This window comes from Dendropsophus ebraccatus, chromosome 5, assembly GCF_027789765.1.
Source record: "Dendropsophus ebraccatus isolate aDenEbr1 chromosome 5, aDenEbr1.pat, whole genome shotgun sequence".
NCBI classification, from domain to species: domain Eukaryota; kingdom Metazoa; phylum Chordata; class Amphibia; order Anura; family Hylidae; genus Dendropsophus; species Dendropsophus ebraccatus.
The window spans coordinates 41,540,981-41,559,849 of NC_091458.1; the positions used below are offsets into that span (position 1 = coordinate 41,540,981).

The window sequence follows — 18,869 nt, forward strand, 5'->3', positions numbered from 1 at the left end:
GCAGTTCTATGACAGATCCAGCTGGTAGCCTCAAAGCAACTAGTGATTTATGCTGCTCTGTGACCAGTGTCCACAGGTAAAGATTTAATTTATGGTCATGACTTTTTTTTTTTCTTTACTCAGTTGATATTATCTCTGCTGGAAATTTGAGGGTGTAGCACTTTAAATGAAAATTCATTTAGTATTGATCTCCTATAATTTTTTTTATTCATTTACTGTAATAATATCCTGGCAAAAAAAGGAACCTGTGAGTTCCTGAAATGGATATGATGTTGGATGATGAAGCAGAGGGAGGGATGGAAAGCTCTTGACTGTATTCCTGACCGTAATTACATAAACATGTTTTCTCTTAGAGAGTAAATCATCTGTTTTACTGTCTTTCTTGCCTATGCTAGTCTACACGTATACCATACAGCTCTGGAAAAGCGTAAAAACTTTTTGTTATATACACACGTATATACGTAACAACAACGACAACCCTTTTGTCTCCTGCAAAGTATATGAACTTAGTAGAGATAGGTGAACCTCCCAAGATTCGTTTGGAGAAGTTTCACTCAGAAAAATTTGTTGGATTTGTTTTATAGTTAGTGCTGATATGGATTCAGCCGTACAACATCTAGGCCAGGTACAGCACACCCAGCCCAATGAGTTTATAGAGTTATGTGGGGATGCATTGCTGCTTACCTCCATGGGCTATAAAGCAAACAGAGAGCACATTGCCGTTCCCTCTGTAGAAGCCAGGACTAGAAACAGAAATCCCTGCTTTCTTTATAGGTCTCATAGCACTCTACTCTATTGATGACTAGATAGAGTGCCTGGCCCAGCGAGTATAAGTGGTGATGCATAGCATTGACACTTACCTCCTTGTAAGAATGATAATCAGGCATGAATAGTGTATTACTGCTTACTGTATAGGAACAGGGACTCCTATCAAAATGACAAGAGTTCCTGCTCATCTTAGGGCTGTAGTAAAAATACTCACCTGCTCCTTGTTCCTATCTGTGTCCAGGCCCAAACAAGCATCTTCTTTTTTGGCCTCTAGCGACCATAAGAAAACCTTACAGGGCTCTAGTGATTACTAAATGGTCACTAGAGGCCAAATAGGAATATGTATTGGCCTGGCCAAAAAGAAGATCGGGGAACAGGTGAGTATCATGACACCATGATTGTGTGGCCAGAACATTTTACGAAGAATTTTTGGAAAATTTTGAACAGATTGATCCACTCATCACTAGTTGTCACTTTTAGACTAAGTTTGGCACACTGATGAATCGTGCTGTGATATATGTTGGTATCCCCTTCTCTTAGCTTGTTGACCCACACCAGAAAATTTTCCTCGTATCAGTTTTAAACCCAGTCTAAAACCTATTACACCTGAAGTATACTACTTGCTGGAAAAATACATAAAACATATGAATGGTCAGGTATAGTGTTAGGCTGCGTTCACACTACGTATATTTCAGTCAGTATATGTATATTTCAGTCAGTATTGCAACCAAAACCAGGAGTGGATTAAAAACACAGAAAGGATCTGTTCACACAATGTTGAAATTGAGTGGATGGCCGCCATTTAATGGCAAATATTTGCTGTTATTTTAGAACAACGGCTGTTATATTGAAATAATGGCCGTTATTTACTGTTATATGGTAGCCATCCACTCAATTTCACCATTGTGTGACCAGATCCTTTCTGTGTTTTTAATCCACTCCTGGTTTTGGTTGCAATATGAGGACCACAATACTGACTGAAATATACGTAGTGTGAACCCAGCCCAAGGCTGCGTTCACACTATGTATATTTCAGTCAGTATATTTCAGTCAGTATTGCAACCAAAACCGGGAGTAGATTAAAAACACAGAAAGGATCTGTTCACACAATGTTGAAATTGAGTGGCTGGCCGCCATATAACAGTAAATAACGGCCATTATTTCAATATAACAGCAGTTGTTCTAAAATAATAGCAAATATTTGCCATTAAATGGCGGCCATCCACTCAATTTCAACATTGTGTGAACAGATCATTTCTGTGTTTTTAATCCACTCCTGGTTTGTGTTGCAATATGAGGACCACAATACTGACTGAAATATACTGACTGAAATATTCATATACTGACTGAAATATACGTAGTGTGAACGCAGCCTATGGCAGTATAGGGCGACTGCAAGAGATATCACCTTTTCTATTTCTTTTTGTCACACATATTTTATTAACTGTATGTTCAGCATAGGATCATCTTGTTCTCAATATCATCTCTCTTTTGTCCTTTCCCACAAACTTGTCATGTTTAGGGATCACCAGTGTCCAGGGCTGTATAGCCCAAGAGACAACCAACCCCCCCAAAAAGGAAGCCTTCTGTTTCCTATGTCTCATATCAGAACAAAACTCACAGGAGATGACATCATCATGGCTTCCTCCATTTCTGAGGGATATATTGACTCAGTTTTTATGGAAAGCAGAGACGCTAGATGCCAAGAGAAGCGTACAACAACAAAATAAATAATCAGTGGGGGAGATTGTATCTCTGTGGCATGATGCAAAGCTTCGTACGGTTTTTATCAAACTAGTTATATTTTGGAGAAGGCAGAAACAGTAAAATGTTGACCTCAACCCCTTGCTGGAGAGATGCAGCCCATTGGGATTTGCCTAGGAGTAAGGAGAATAATTTATAATGTCTGCGAAACGTTATACTATGTAAAACTATCCATGTGGGTAGGCAGCACTGAGTCAATCTCCATACTACAGAAAGCAGCGTACTGACTGTGTTACTATAATTTATGTGATTCTGCAATGATACAATCTGTGATTCTGGCACCACGTCGCTATTGTGTTTGTTATATTGTTATGAAAAGAATAGCTCAGTGAGTGTAACGCCGATGTGACTCATCACTATTAGCCGTCCAATAATGAGAGAATCTTTCAGCATTGGTACGACTTCAGACACATACTCCACATTGCTCTCAAAAGCTTGGCCCTGTACACAGTTCATGCAAAGAACAATCGTTGCAACATATTTTTTTGTAGTGAAGAATAAGGGTGTGCCTGCGTAGTTGTCTTAAGATGGCAGCTGCGATGGTGACCTAAGTACCCCTTTAAAGTGGTTCTGTCAGCGATCTTGACACATCTGTTTCAGTCAAATATTCTCCATTAGTTCCATAGGAAGTCAATCTAACATAGTGATTATGTTTTTGATTGCAGGAAGAAATCTGATTACCCAGAAATCCCACCAAGTTGGCGAGGAATGAAGAAACTTCATGTGAATGATGCTTAGGTTGGATTTGAACTTAGCATCCCAGGGTCACATTGCAGTAGAGGCCACCCACTGAGCCACCACATTAGTCACTACCAGTACATGGTTTTTGAGTTGTAAAGTTGGAAGGTAACCAGTATGAGTGTTATCACACTCTAAAAGTGATGTCATCCAGACCACTGAATGGAAATTCTGCCTAAAATGTGTTGGGTTGTAATACTATCATATTTGTCGTTCAGAAGTCTAGAAAAGTCTAGGGACGAGCACAGAGGGAGTTGTAATGGCGTATTTCTTGGGTTTGCCAGTACAATTCTTATATTCAACACCAAAAGACGTTAGAGAATGTGATTCAACCAATTATATTAAGGGAGAGCTGTTCATTCTCAACACATTTAACAAATTAAACATATTAAAGGAGAAGTCCTATGAAATAAAAAAAGGAAGAAGACAGGGGGGGGGGGTGCAGGAAAATAAAAAACTAAGTAAGTTCTGCCTCTCTTTTGCCGCTCCCTGGTCCCGCTGTGCTGCCTCCGGATGTCATTTTCAGGTACTTGGCTCTTTCAGCTGCAACATCACAGCCCAGCGGGCATTCACTCAGCTGGGTATGTGACTTTGCAGATGGAAGAGCTGCAGGACACTGGCGGTTGTCAATGGGATTTGGGAGTGGCGCTACGGGGCATGAGGATGGGTAAGTTTACTTTGTTTAATTTTTTCCCGCACTCCCATGCATTCCTCAATTTTTTTAATTTTGCTGGACTTTTCCTGTAATGTAGACGATTCAGACTGAGGGGATGTTCACACATTCAGCAATTATGGTCTGTGCACGGAGATTGTGCTACGGATCAGAATTCGGAATTAAAAGGGGTACTCCAAAGTAATATATATATATTTTTTAATTATATTGCTATAATAAAGCTACACTACTATGTATTATAATGTCATTAAAATGAATGTATTATTTTTTTATTTTATATGCCATTATATGTTGAGCAGCAAGGGGCAACATGGGCCCCTCTGCTCACACCCATGTTCCTATCTGGAACAGCAGGGCTGCCGTAGCCCTGGTCCCTTCCCTGCTCTGATTAAGCGCTATTGATACTGAGCCCCCACCCCGAGTGCTGTGTATCCTTTTTACAATATACAAGAAGGGAGGCTGACTGTCATTAGTGCGGGGAGAAAGTTGTCATTATTGTCAGTCTGCTAAAGAAGTGATAAAAACTTCCATTAGGAAATCTTTTGGTCAAATCTATAGCCATATCACTTGTATATACTAAACTAGCTGCGTCATGAAAGATACCCACCCTTTCATGAATAGAGCTATCCAGGCATGGATGGAAATGATAGTTATGCATTAACTGGAGGCCCAATGTTTCCCCATCCCTGCCATACCTGCCTGCCATATTGCGCAACATTAATAAATTTCCCTCATTACTTATAAATATGCAAATTACATATATGTTTAGGTTCAATCAAGCACGCTGCATGCTCACTTCATGAGACATTGCTTTGTCAAGAGATTTTTTGAAAAACTCAGACTATGTGGAGCTGATAAATATTCAGTAAAAATTTTGTTACTTTGCCAAGTAAAGGGGGAAATCCACTGTAAATCGGTAAAGTATGTGTAAAAATCTGTGTAGCATCTGCCACTTCAGTTTTAAAGGAGTGGTGCGGTGCTAAGCAATGCATCAGCAATCTAAAGCTATTACAAAGTTATATAACTTTGTAATTGCTTTGTTTCACTGACGTTGCCTCTGTCACCTGTTCTATGCCTGTTTTGGTATATAAGTTTGCATATAGCTACCTTTGTATTGACAATCGACCCCTCCAATCTCCGTTAATGTCAAGGCATCATCTAATTTATACAAACTGGGTGGGTGGACTTTCCTCTTCTGGTCCGTCTAGTCGCCCCCCCCCTTTAGCACGTCACCGCTTATGTCTTCTGGCCGCCTCTCATTCGCTGATGCCGCTCACACCCTCTGGGAGGCCGGCCCGCACTTGAGTGAGCATGCACTGATCTACACTGATGCAAAAGCAGGATGTGTTGATAAACCTGATATCAGTAACAGAGGTCTCTGGGGTACAAGAAGAAGGGCTGACAGTTACATATATAGAATGGTGAGAACATACAGTCACTTTGGTGGCTTTCTTCCCCCCATCTAGCACTGGAGTACTCCCTTAAGGATATATTCAAGTACTGTAGTTATACAAACATGAATACATAGATTTCTTGCTATATTTTGCTCTAAGTTTTAAATATTTTTAAATCTGAACAACAAACACCCCATTTCCTGACTGGTCGGGGGGAGAACTGACTGCACAGTTTCTACTGTATATTTGGTAAACACTGTGACAAAGCAAGGATAAAGCGTAACCTCTGTGAGATGTCTGCAGTCCTATACATTAATCCTAGAAGCATTCTGTGTCTTAGACTTTGTGATCCCATGACCCCCTACAAGTTGTCACTTGCCCTATTGTCTGTACTATCAGAAATCTCCTCTGGACTCCAGAGTCGGAAAATATAAAGACCCCCAATAGTTCACCTGGAGTTCATGGGATAAGTTGTGGGATGCAGCTGGGAAAATAATGAAAGCTACCAAGGTATTTATTGGCTTCCAGGACACATCATCTGCATTTTTTGCTGTTTATGTCTCTTTTACACACTTGCCCCAAGAAATGTGTCAAAGGTGATCTCCCACTCGTACGTCTTTACAGCAACACCTTATTCATAAGAAATGACAGGGAAACCAATAAACTCTTATGAGGAAGTCAAGTGGCTAAATGCCCTCAGTACATACAGTGCCTGGCTCTTGGGTTAGATGCTTATAGCCATTGACACGTTGCTTAATTGAGGATTCCTGTGTCAGACACCAACACTTGTATGTGTTTCTGCTTCAGGCCATTTCAGCTAATTGGGAGTTTTGACTGATTTTCTCTATTTGCTTTGACTCTCCGAGGCTCAGAACCAGCAATAATTCTTTCTATATAAAAAAAAATACAAGAACAGTTTAGGTTTTCATATGACTGGTCCTCTTTGTTCCGTATTAATAGAAACATCCTTGTTTAGGGAACCTCTATGTCCTCTATGTACGCTCTATATCTATCTCCTAAATGTATGTCTGTCTATCTATCTATCTATCTATCTATCTATCTATCTATCTATCTATCTACATTCTTGCCATTGGTTCCCAATTTCCAGTCCAATATTTTGAAGGTTTCACCTTTAATTATTTTGATCCTCTAAATCAGACATAGCAACCACTTTACGGTAAATATTATGTGCAAGAATTGATTAACTTTTTGGCTGCGTTCACACTACGTATATTTCAGTCAGTATATTTCAATCAGTATTGCAACCAAAACCAGGAGTGGATTACAAACACAGAAAGGATCTGTTCACACGATGTTGAAATTGAGTGGATGGCCGCCATATAACAGTAAATAACGGCAATTATTTCAATATAACAGCCGTTGTTCTAAAATAACAGCAAATATTTGCCATTAAATGGCGGCCATCCACTCAATTTCACCATTGTGTGAACAGACCCTTTCTGTGTTTTAATCCACTCCTGGTTTTGGTTGCAATACTGACTGAAATATACATATACTGACTGAAATATACTTAGTGTGAATGCAGCCAAAGTTTAAGCGTAATTTATATATATAGTATATACAGTATATATATATATATAGTGTTTTAGCATAAGCTAAGGCACAGGCTTGTCCCTTCGATACTTGATTGCCTCGCAATATAACTTATAATGCTAAATAATAGTCTACACTTACCCGAGTGAAAGACATTAAATGGCTGTAAGACACGGGTCATAGGGTTATAGTTGAGTTATTTACGTTAGAAAGTACAAACAAGGTTAAGAACACAGTAAATGATGCATTTTCCCTTGGGAATGTATATCACACGCCTTATGGTGTCACTGTTTTACTGCTCTTGTCCTCGCTGGAATGAAAAACTGGAAAAAAAATAGAAAATAAAATAAACAAGATAAATAATAAACAGGAATGAGGTGGTTAGCGTAAATATGAATTAAGATGAGAAATATAGTAAATTATTTCTAGTGTTTTTTATTATATACATTGATCTTTTGATGGAAAAGTCTATTAAATTTCCATGTGAAAACAAAATAAATACATGAGAAGCTTGAAGGAAGCAAAGTGACCTATAAAGTCAATGGTTTATGTTCTCTTTTATGATCTTTTTAAACAAAATATTAAAGGGAATTGGTTACAAGATAATGGGGGTTTGTGCTACGGGGGTTTGTGCTACAAAGCTTTTTCAGTACATGTCACTATTTGCAGTCACATTAAAGGAAAAGTCCGGCGATTTCTAAAAGCCAAGTAGTAGCCAGCGATCGGCACACCAGTGACCGAGGTGCCCAGGGGAAACTGTAGAGATCCAAGGAAGAAATCCCAGCACTCTCGTATTTCAATTAAGAAATTGTGTTTTCATTAACACATGTGGTTCGCTGCACACGTTCTGACCATAAGGTCTTTATCTGTTATCTGTTGATAAAGACCTTACGGTTGCAACGCGTGCAGCGAACCACATATGTTAATAAAAACACGATTTCTTCATTGCAATACGAGAGTGCCGGGATTTCTTTCTTGGATTTCTAAAAGCCGGCAGCCTGCAGGAGGAGGGGGGAAATTATTACAAATAACTTACCTCTCCCCGTGCCCGCAATGAGTGTCGGGACTGGTCACGGGACCCCTGCCAGACTCCGGGATCGGTGGGGTGTATAAAGAACCCCTTCTATGCTATTAGATATAAAACACAACAGGAGAACTTGAGTACACTGATGGACAACAAGCTTAATAGTAGCATTCAATGCCAAGTGTAACAGGTGAGGATGTGGATACACTGGTTCGCAGCAAGCGATGAAGCAAGCCGCACCAGGGAGCATAGTCTAAGGGTGCCACTAGCCTTCACTACAGCCTGCCACAAGGCAGGTTGGGCTTGCTGTGACAGATAACCCCCAAGCCGATACCCCTGGTTGGACTTGCTTACGGCGACGGGCGAGGTGCAACAAAGAGCAACAGACGCGGCAAAGAACAACAGCAGGGATGGCAGGAACACGGTTAGGGCACACTTTAATGGGGTAGGGACACAGAGGCTCCAACAGGGGAGCCAGGGCATGGTGGAACTATATACATATACAGCTAATAAAAAATTGAAGAGAGCACTCACTGGTAAGTGCTCTCTTCAATATTTTTTTTTAGTTGTCTTACATGATTGAGCTTGCATGCATTATAGAGATTAAGCAGCTCGTACTAGCCTGCTAACCTCCCAACATCCACATAAGAGTAGTGCCGGTCCCTGTTTCTATAAGACTGATTGTATATACATATACACATGTGCTGCTGGGCAGCAACCAATTAAGACTGCACAATCCCTTTAAATCTTAGTAAGCCATCACACATTGTTGAATGGAGAAGATGCCAGGAGCAGGGACATGTGAGAGGGGGCCAGACTGTAGACGGACCCAAGTCCTGATGTCAGGGACGCAATGTTCACCAAGCTATAGAAGTGAGTGTGGCGGTGGGCCATGGTACATGTTGGAACCGCAGCTGTGACACCAAGCAGCAGCTGAAAGCAGAATATTAGGTGAGTAAAATTGGAGATAACATACTATTATTTCAGTATACTACAGAAAACTTGGCAACATCTTGAAAGCTACACTGTATGAACAACTAAAGAGTGTTGAAAATGGTCCTTAGGTAGACTGATGGATGGGAAGAGCGCTTACTTTATAATAAAAGGAACACTTTAAATTGGTTAATTTCAGAAAAATATTCCTTGGAAGTCATTAAGAACAATGTGAAGACAAAGACAAGATAAATTGGAGATGTTTCATTTGGGGGGGGGGGGCACAAACTCAATTCATTGCCCAAATGGTTTTCGTCTTCCTGTTGACCACATATCTAGATTCTAAATAACAAAAACAAGTTGTATTCTCAGCCTTTACCAAACCACAAGGATGAAATAACTCTCATGTACACAATTACAAAGAAAACAGTCTTGGCAATGAGCAGATGATAGACATGAAGCAATATCCTGTGACATATCAACCTCTGGAGGAATCTCCTTCGTGATCCGTCAAATAGAAAGTACAAAAGCTTAGAACAAACAGTCCTAACCGTAAGCACATTGTTAATATATTGGGAATATATTGTGAATATTATGTGAATTCTTACTTTTAAGCTGAAGTATGAATGTCAGAGAACTATTTCACCATGAGAAATGTCCCCAATCATACTAGGTTTTATTAGCATTTAAAAAGATATATAACAATGTGGGAAGATAGCAAATATCATCAACCATTGTATTTCATATCAATCTTTTGATCCTGCTGATTTGAAGAACATTACTAAGCTTGAAGGGTTTCTTTCTGGGTCATATTAATAGGCTCATTTTGATGTAATGATCATTTTAACCCCTTAAAAACATGGGGGGAGATTTATCAAACATGGTGTAAAGTGAAACTGGCTCAGTTGCCCCTAGCAACCAATCAGATTCCACCTTTCACTCCTCACAGACTCTTTGGAAAATGAAAGGTGGAATCTAATTGGTTGCTAGGGGCAACTGGGCCAGTTCCACTTTACACCAGTTTGATAAATCTTCCCAATGATGTTTATTTTCTTCATTGGGCTGTGTGCGTATGGAGGGGGCTTAGGCCTTTTTCATAAGTGGTGACTCCCAACTGCTTTCAGCAACTCGGCCCACTACTAAAGCCCTTTTTTGCCTGTTTTGCAGTATAATTTATGGTAAAATAAAGGGTATTCTTGCAAATTACATTTGAACCTGCAAAAAAACAAGATATTATATGGTTTCAGATGGAAAAGTAGAAAAGTTATAGCTCCAAGAAAAAAAAAGAGGGAAAAAATAAAGATAAACATTTTGAGGATCCTTAAAGGGAAACTATCAGTAAAATAGAAGTATCAAACCTACTATCCCCCTCTGCACTGTTTCCGTGTAGTTAGCAGTTTAATCCTTATGCTAATTAGTTTTTTTGGTGCAGGACTACCACTGCCCCCAGTGCACCGCTCTGCCCTCGATCACACCACCCTTCAGCCATTCTGTTTGGCTGATATTCATTAGAAGAGGCGATGCAGCTAGGGGGGATCAATGCACTGAGGGCGATAGTCCCCAGTGCACCAAGACACTTAATTAGCATACAAATTAAATGGCTAACTACACAGAAATGCTGTTGAGGAATAAGGTAGGACACTTACCTTCATCCTCTGAAACCCTTGCACTACAGGGAGATATCAGCAGGTTAGATACTTCTAACCTGTTGATAGCTCCCCTTTAAGGATCTTAAATTTTTTTTATCTTTACACTTTGCACTGATCTGCCCTGGCAGCACCGCCCCTTCTAATGAACATCAGCAGAGCACACTGGATGGAGGGTGGTGTGGCCGAGGGCGGATTGGTTCACCAAGGGCAGAGGTAGTCCCACCTCCAGTGCACCAAATGCCTAATTAGCATATGAATTAAACTGCTAACTACACATAAACTGCCCAGAAGATGAAGGTAAGAAATTTACCTTCATCCTAAGCATCCCCTGCCCTATAGGGAGATATCAACCGATTTGGTGCTTCACACCACCATTTCAGCTAATTGGCGAATCTGTAACATAAATTGATATGCTGCAGAAACGTATAACGTATAACCTATCCACAGGATAAGTATTTGATTGCCAGTGGTCTGACTTTTGGGACCCCTATAGATTATGTAAACAGAGATTCTGTGTCCCCTGAGTTAATGGAGATGTGGTTGAGCATGCACACTAATGCTCAATACAGGACAGGGTCCGTGGACTGCTTAAAAACTCTCACCTGTAAGGCTGTTTGATCAAAAACAAATGAAAATGACTACGTTTTTGTGTACTTTAAAAAAAAGGATCCGTTTTGATCCAAACGCATAAGTTTTTCATCCATTTTTTGCAAAAAACACATGAAAAAAACGGATTGCAAAAGCGTAGTATGAACCCAGCCTAAGCTAGATGTTAAATTGTGACATGGAAAGTTCCTGTAGATTGTTCTGATAAAGCTTTTAGATCTTCATCTGCTGCCAGCCAGTACACCCAGGAGCCATGACCTCAATGGTGGTGTCAATAAATTTAGTGAAGAAAAGGAAGGGGCACGTGGTTTTCCAGCAGGCGGAAACCTGCACATTGCAGGATCTATGGCAGACACATGACACCTGACTTCTTTTAAGTTGATTAAGATTCCTCGATCCGCATCTGCAGCGGCTGTGAACCTTGCGTCTGAGATCTGACATATCTGTCAGCAGAAAACTTGGAGCCGCAGGTTCAAGGACACTTCTGTTTGTATTAATGTCACAGAGAGAAACTAGTAAGAGCATTGGATGGGTTTAAAGAGTGGTCAGTAACGTCTTTAAAGTGGTTCCATCTGTACATTTTGCAGCCATATGTATCTGGTATTTGATTCTTAGTGCAGCCTTAAATGAATATTGCATTTTGTATATAGGTCATTGTTCTGTATTCTGCAGTACTTCAAGGCAGTACTATTTTGCTAATTCTATCCCACTAGATAGTATCCCCCAGGCAGGCATCCCTCCTGACAGCCCCCATACCATGTAGGCACCCCCATTGGTGATTAGTGCCAACCCCTATAAACTGAATTAGCCCCCCATAGTTAATCCCCATGTCAGCCAGCATCACCCCCCTGCCCAGACACACACACACACACACACACACACACACACACACACACACACACACACTCCTGTAGATAACATCCTCCATTTGGCATCTCCTCCCTAGTAGTTAGCCCTCCACCCCCATGTAGGCATCCCCCTCTGTAATTTAAATTAAAAAAAAGCCATACTTACCTGCTGCAGCACTGCAGTTTTTCTGAGTCTGTTATCCGTTCAGCTCTGTAAGCGTGTGCCAAAGCTCTGGGAGAGAGAGGGCCTCTTGTGGCTCGAGGGAGAATGCTGCCTATGACTGTCAGGGCAGGGAGGCAATGGCTCCTCATTTTGTCAATCACAGCATCGCATTTAACTGTATGTGCTCCTCAGAAGCACCTAATTTTAGCGGACACAAATACAGATGCGATTGTGATAGAGGTCTGTGGCCGCGTCTTAGTCCTCTGCTCCCCCTAGAGAATACAGGAGTACTCACCAGTGCTAAGCACACGAGAGAGATAACTTATGGCCGAAGAATCATAAAAGATCATTAAAGGTTTATGGGGACCTTAAGGTTCCGTTCACACGAAGAAAAACTGGCAGAATCACATGGACATATCAATTTTTCCGGGTGGAGAGAGGAGGCGCATGAGCCTCCCATACACTGCCAGTATGACACGGAGGCTGGCGGGATTTCAACGCTGCGGTATTCCACCTGTTTTGCTTCATGTGAACGGAGCCTAAGAGTCTTATTCTCTCTTATAGTTGGATATAAAATCTTGGGGGCGGTTGTGCGAGGCACGAACAAGGGGGGAGCAGAAAATGAGGATCGGAGGTTACTTGAGGAACGGTAGCGGGATATCAGGTCAGAGATGTACGGAGGGGACAGGTTGTGGATGGCCTTGTATGTCCTGGTCAACAGTTTAAAATGAATACGTTGGGCAATGGGGAGCCAGTGAAGGGGTTGGCAGAGGCAAAGCGAGGGGAGAGGTGGATTAGTTGGATGCATACACCCGCATCTCCTTAATGTGGTAGGGAAACATTATCAGCTCTATACAACTAGCGGGTAGCTTTTACACCATTGTTTCTCGCATGTTTAGTGTTTCTCTTTTTATCTACTGGTGTTTAACATATTGTATACAGACGTAACCCAAGTCATATTTATTTGTGCATGACACAAGAGACCATCTGGTGCCTTTCATTTGGTGATGTAACTGCAAACATATGTCAACCAGTTCTGGTAAGCTTTTCTATTAGATTTATGTATGAAAGAGTAATATTTTAACATTTCGAAACCTGAGAACTTATTGAGCCATCCAGTGGGGCATGGCTGATGAATACATTACGCTGTATATGCATTTTATATGAAATGCTGTGTTATGCCGCCAAGACCTAAATAAGATGCTTTCCTTGATACCACAGGATACAATGGTCTCCTTTGAGTCAAATTGCAGCTGTATAGACCCAACATAATGTCCAAATAGAATAATCTAGAATTTTTGGAGTTTGAAATTAGAGATATCAGATTGTCAAAACCGGGAAACCGTATCGAATCACAATATTAAAAAAGCCAGCAGGATAGCAGCATTAAGTTGGTAAATGCTGGTTTGGCAGGACATTGCGTGGCTGTCATGAATAAGGAAGTTGACCATGGAGAGAATATGTGTTAGATTTAATGTAAAACGTAAGATTGGTTTGATTACTGTATCACAAAACATGTTCGTTCGTTTGTTCTAAAAATTTGGTGATAGGTGATCATTTTATGGATTACATTTAAAGTTTTAAAATCAACTAGTCACAGAAAGTTATAGAGATCTGTAAATTACTTCTATTTAACAAATAAAATAAAACATTCCAGTACTTGACAGCTGCTGTATGTTCTGCAGAAAGTGGTGTATTCTTTCCAGTCTGAAACAGTACTCTCTGCTGGGTCCATATCAGGAACTGTCCAAAGCAGGAGTTTTCCTATAGGGATTTTGGACACTTCCTGACATGGACAAAGGTGGTAGCAGAGAGCTTCATCTCAGACTGCAAAGAATACACCACTTCCTGCAGTACATACAGCTGATAATTATTCTAAGACCTTACATTTTTAAATAGTCATCTAAAAACCTGTATAACTTTCTGACACCGCTTGATTTGAAACCATTTTTTTCCCCTCCGGAGTAACCCTTTAATTTTGATCATCAGATTTAATCCTGTAATTGATCTTTATTGGAATTTGATTGTGTTTCCAGTTCTGCAATGTGTCTACGTTTCCAAGGAATGATTTCTCATATGTTGTTATTACAATATGGGATAATTTCACTTGCAGGAAAACAGCTGCAAAAAGGAAGCTGGTGTAGACCGCACACTAATCTGTGTTATGATTGGTAATCCGCATGTTTCTATACGCTGTAGTTCCTCCGGAAGAGCTTAGATGTTTCTAGATTCTATATGTATATATTGTTTACCAGCTGAAAATGTAACATTATTTAAGAAGTAGAAATATATGCCTGTCTGTATTGAGAGGTCTCTCTTGGTACTCAAAAAGGGGGGCAGGCAATGCAGCTGCAATAGATCCGAGCAGCTGGAGATCCAGTTCATGATCCCCTGTAAATCAGCAAAATTAATCTTTTCATTGAATATCATGTGCATTAAGGGGTGTGAAACCACCGACAACAGGCTCCAATATCAAGGATTCAACAAAACATGTCTTTTATTCAATGTCCAAAATAGAGCTGATGCCAAGATTGGATCAGAACACCTATAATTGAATAAAATATAAAGCAATAGTGAGATTATCACCTTTTCTACCCAGTACAGTAATAATTTCATTTAGGTGAAGAATATTGTTAACAGACATCTCCCCATTCTCTGCCAGTGAATAGTTTACAGAGATTTTCTGCAGAATATTGAAAAGGGAGTTTGGATAATAGCTAATAAAAAATAATATTATTAATATAATAAAGTAGATACTATATGGATACACCTTAAATGGTCTTACAAATGTGATTTAAAGGGGTATTCTGATTATTTTTTTTTTTATGTGTATACATTGACTAGCAGCAGTAAGGGGTGACATTGCCTCTCTGCTACCTATGGTTGTATTGGGAAACTCTAAGGCTGCTCATGCCCAGGTCCAAGGACAGTTATGTATCACCTACACTTCTGCATGCAGCACTAGCAATACTAGCCTCCCCTGATAGTGTCTGTAAAATGAAAAATGATTTAGCTTTACAATATAAGTGCAATGTAATGTAAATTGCAGTTCAATGTTTCTAAATGTAAAATAATGCACTTTGGGAGGAAGAATTTTCTATCTGAGTATCATATCAGTTCTGTATTAGCAAAGACTTCAGAAGAGAAGGATTTATCATATGCTGGGCTGTATAGCTAGAGGTATAACCAGTAGGAAGAGGGAGATTGTGATCCCGCTGTAAAGCTAGAGGTATAACTAGTAGGAAGAGGGAGATTGTGATCCCGCTGTATAGCTAGAGGTATAACCAGTAGGAAGAGGGAGATTGTGATCCCGCTGTATAGCTAGAGGTATAACCAGTAGGAAGAGGGAGATTGTGATCCTGCTGTATAGCTAGAGGTATAACCAGTAGGAAGAGGGAGATTGTGATCCCGCTGTATAGCTAGAGGTATAACCAGTAGGAAGATGGAGATTGTGATCCCGCTGTATAGCTAGAGGTATAACCCGCAGGAAGAGGGAGATTATGATCCCGCTGTATAGCTAGAGGTATAACCAGTAGGAAGAGGGAGATTGTGATCCCGCTGTATAGAGCTCTGGGGAGGCCACTTCTGGAATACTGTGTCCAGTTCTGGAGACCTCACCTACAAAAGGACATTGATAAAATAGAAAGAGTCCAAAGACGGGCTACAAAAATGGTGGAGGGTGTGAAGCATAAACCAGGAAAGACTTAAGGATCTAAATCTGTATAGTGTGGAGGGAAAGGGGGACATGTTTAAAACCTTTAAATATGTTAAAGGACTAAAAAGGGTTCAGGAGGGAAGTGTTTTTAATTCATAAAACATAAGAACAAGGGGACACAGTCTGAGGTTAGTTTGGGGGGAAAGATGAGAAACAACACAGAAAAATATTACTTTACTGAAAGAGTAGTAGATACTTGGAACAAACTTCCAGCAGATGTGGTTGGTAAATCTACAATAACCAGCCTGGGGCTTAGTGGTTAGCACTGTAGCCTTTCAATAATTTACAAAACATATGTGTGCCCTATACGAAAAAAAATTATTGTTATATTATTGTTACTAACCGGATGTAAACCTGTCTAGGATAAACATATATCTATTCTTTGATAATAAGAAGGGAAATACTAAAAGGGCAGACTAGATGGACCCAGCGGTCTTTTTCTGCCCACAATTTCCTATGTTTCTGTTCTAAGGCATAGACTAGACATTACACTTGGGGAAGCAGCCTGGGTCACCAGTACTGCAGCTGTGATAAAGTGAACCAGAGCGAGCGGGGATTACTATCAATCACGGCTCGCTCTGCTACAAACTTCCTAACCTGCAGCTCTAATGACATAGACATCTTCCTCAAGTGTAATATATATTCCTAATTAGGGCCGGTTTTAGACTAAATGTGGCCCTGGGCAAAGTTGAGCAAAGTGGGGCCCCAAATGCTGAAATATTGTAGCAGCAATTTAAGGTTCCCATACACTTGTTGGTGGTACCTGCTGCTCGTGGTGGATTCGGCCATCAGTGTAAGGTGAATGGGGCACTTTGTACAGTCCTCTGACATGATATCAGTGGACATATGGGGTTGGGCTTGATGGAAAATCAACATCCAACCTCTTTGTTCTCAGAGAGACAAGCCGTCATCAGATCTGTCTGGCTATGGCTTACCCCTCCTATAGAGAACACAGAAACGCTCAGCTGTGCCGAACATTCCTGTGTATGGGGAGGACAGGGCCAGATGAGATTTTTTATGTATATATATATATATATATATATATATATATATATATATCATTAGTGATGTGTGTGCAGCCCTTGCTGTATATAGTGAACAATGAAGATATATACTACCTGATCACGTTCCCCGGTGTCCTCAGGCCTTGTCTGTTGGTCCCCCAGTCCCAGCTCTCATTTCTGGTCCTCTCTCTGAAGTGATCGGCCGTTCAGCCAATCACTGGCCGTAACAAACAGACAAGGCCTGAGGACACCGGGGAACGTGATCAGGTAAGTAACAGCTTTATTATGTTATACGCACAATCATCAGACAATGATTTTTACACTTGCCAAAAGACAATGATCAGCTGATTACAGTTGTCTCTATATACACAGAGCGATATCGGCCAGGTTAGGACAATTTTTGCTCTGTATATTAGGGCCCTTAGTCACATTGAGTCAATTCAGAAGGTTACATGTCGGGACTGCCGCCACATGTCGGGACTGCCGCCACATGCGGGGACTGCCGCCACATGCCGGGACTGCCACCACATGCGGGGACTGCCGCCACTTGCGGGGACTGCCGCTACTTGCGGGGACTGCCGCTACATGTCAGGACTGCCGCTACATGTCAGGACCGCCGCTAGTGGTGTAAACACAAAAACTATTTATATGCATTGTTTTAAAAAATAAAATAAAAAATCACTCTATCAGGACCAAATATTACCTCCATACCGTTATTGAAGAAAACTTTTCTTATATATAGGCCAATATTACCACCATAAAGTGACTGCCCCATAATGACACTATATACACACCAATATTAGCACCACACCATGACCGCCACATGATTCTATATACACTATATACAGACCAATATTACTACTATAGACTGACCACCGCATAATGACTCTGTATACACTATATACAGACCAATATTACTGCCATAGAGTGACCACCACATAATAACTCTATATACACTATATACAGACCAATATTACCGCCATAGAGTGACCATCACATAATGACCCTATATACACTATATACAGACCAATATTACTGCCATAAAGTGACCACCACATAATAACTCTATATACACTATATACAGACCAATATTACCACCATAGACTGACCACCGCATAATGACTCTATATACAGACCAATATTACCGCCATAGACTGACCACCGCATAATGACTCTATATACAGACCAATATTACCGCCATAGACTGACCACCGCATAATGACTCTGTATACACTATATACAGATCAATATTACTGCCATAGAGTGACCACTGCATAATGACTCTGTATACACTATATACAGAGCAATATTACCGCTATAGACTGACCGCCACATAATGACACTATATACAGACCAGCACACACCATGACCACCACATAATGACTCCATATATACACCATATACAGACCAATATTACCACCATAGTGTGATCACCACATAATGACTCTATATACACACTATATACAGACGAATATCATGTGGCGGTCACTGTATGGCGGTAATATTGGTCTGTATATAGTGTATATAGAGTCGTTATGCAGCTGTCAGTCTATGGCGGTAATATTGGTCTGTATATAGTGTATATAGAGTCATTATGTGGCGGTCACTCTATGGCGGTAATATTGGTCTGTATATAGTGTATATATAGAGTCATTATGTGGCGGTCACTCTATGGCGGAAATAACTCTATATACACTATATACAGACCAATTTTACCACCATAGACTGACCACTGCATAATGACACTATACACACTATATACAGACCAATATTACCGCCATAGACTGACCACTGCATAATGACACTATATATACACTATATACAGACCAATATTACTGCCATAGAGTGATCACCACATAATGACTATATACACTATATACAGACCAATATCATGTGGCGGTCACTCTATGGTGGTAATAATGGTTTGTATATAGTGTGTATATAGAGTCATTATGCATTATGTGGCGGTCAGTCTATGGCATTAATATTGGTCTGTATATAGTGTATATAGAGTCATTATGTGGCGGTCCCTCTAT

At 40.5% G+C, this 18,869-nt stretch overlaps 1 long non-coding RNA gene across 1 annotated transcript in view; it reads right to left on the reverse strand.

Annotated features, from left to right (window-relative positions):
- Positions 1-6,054: 6,054 nt before the first annotated feature.
- LOC138793498 (uncharacterized) overlaps positions 6,055-18,869 on the reverse strand; it is a 61,833-nt gene continuing 49,018 nt past the window's right edge. Inside the window, exons 2-3 of the long non-coding RNA XR_011363281.1 lie at positions 7,033-7,214; positions 6,055-6,227 (exon numbers count right to left, since the gene is read on the reverse strand). This is a non-coding gene — a long non-coding RNA (uncharacterized lncRNA). The remainder of the gene's footprint in view (positions 6,228-7,032; positions 7,215-18,869) is intronic.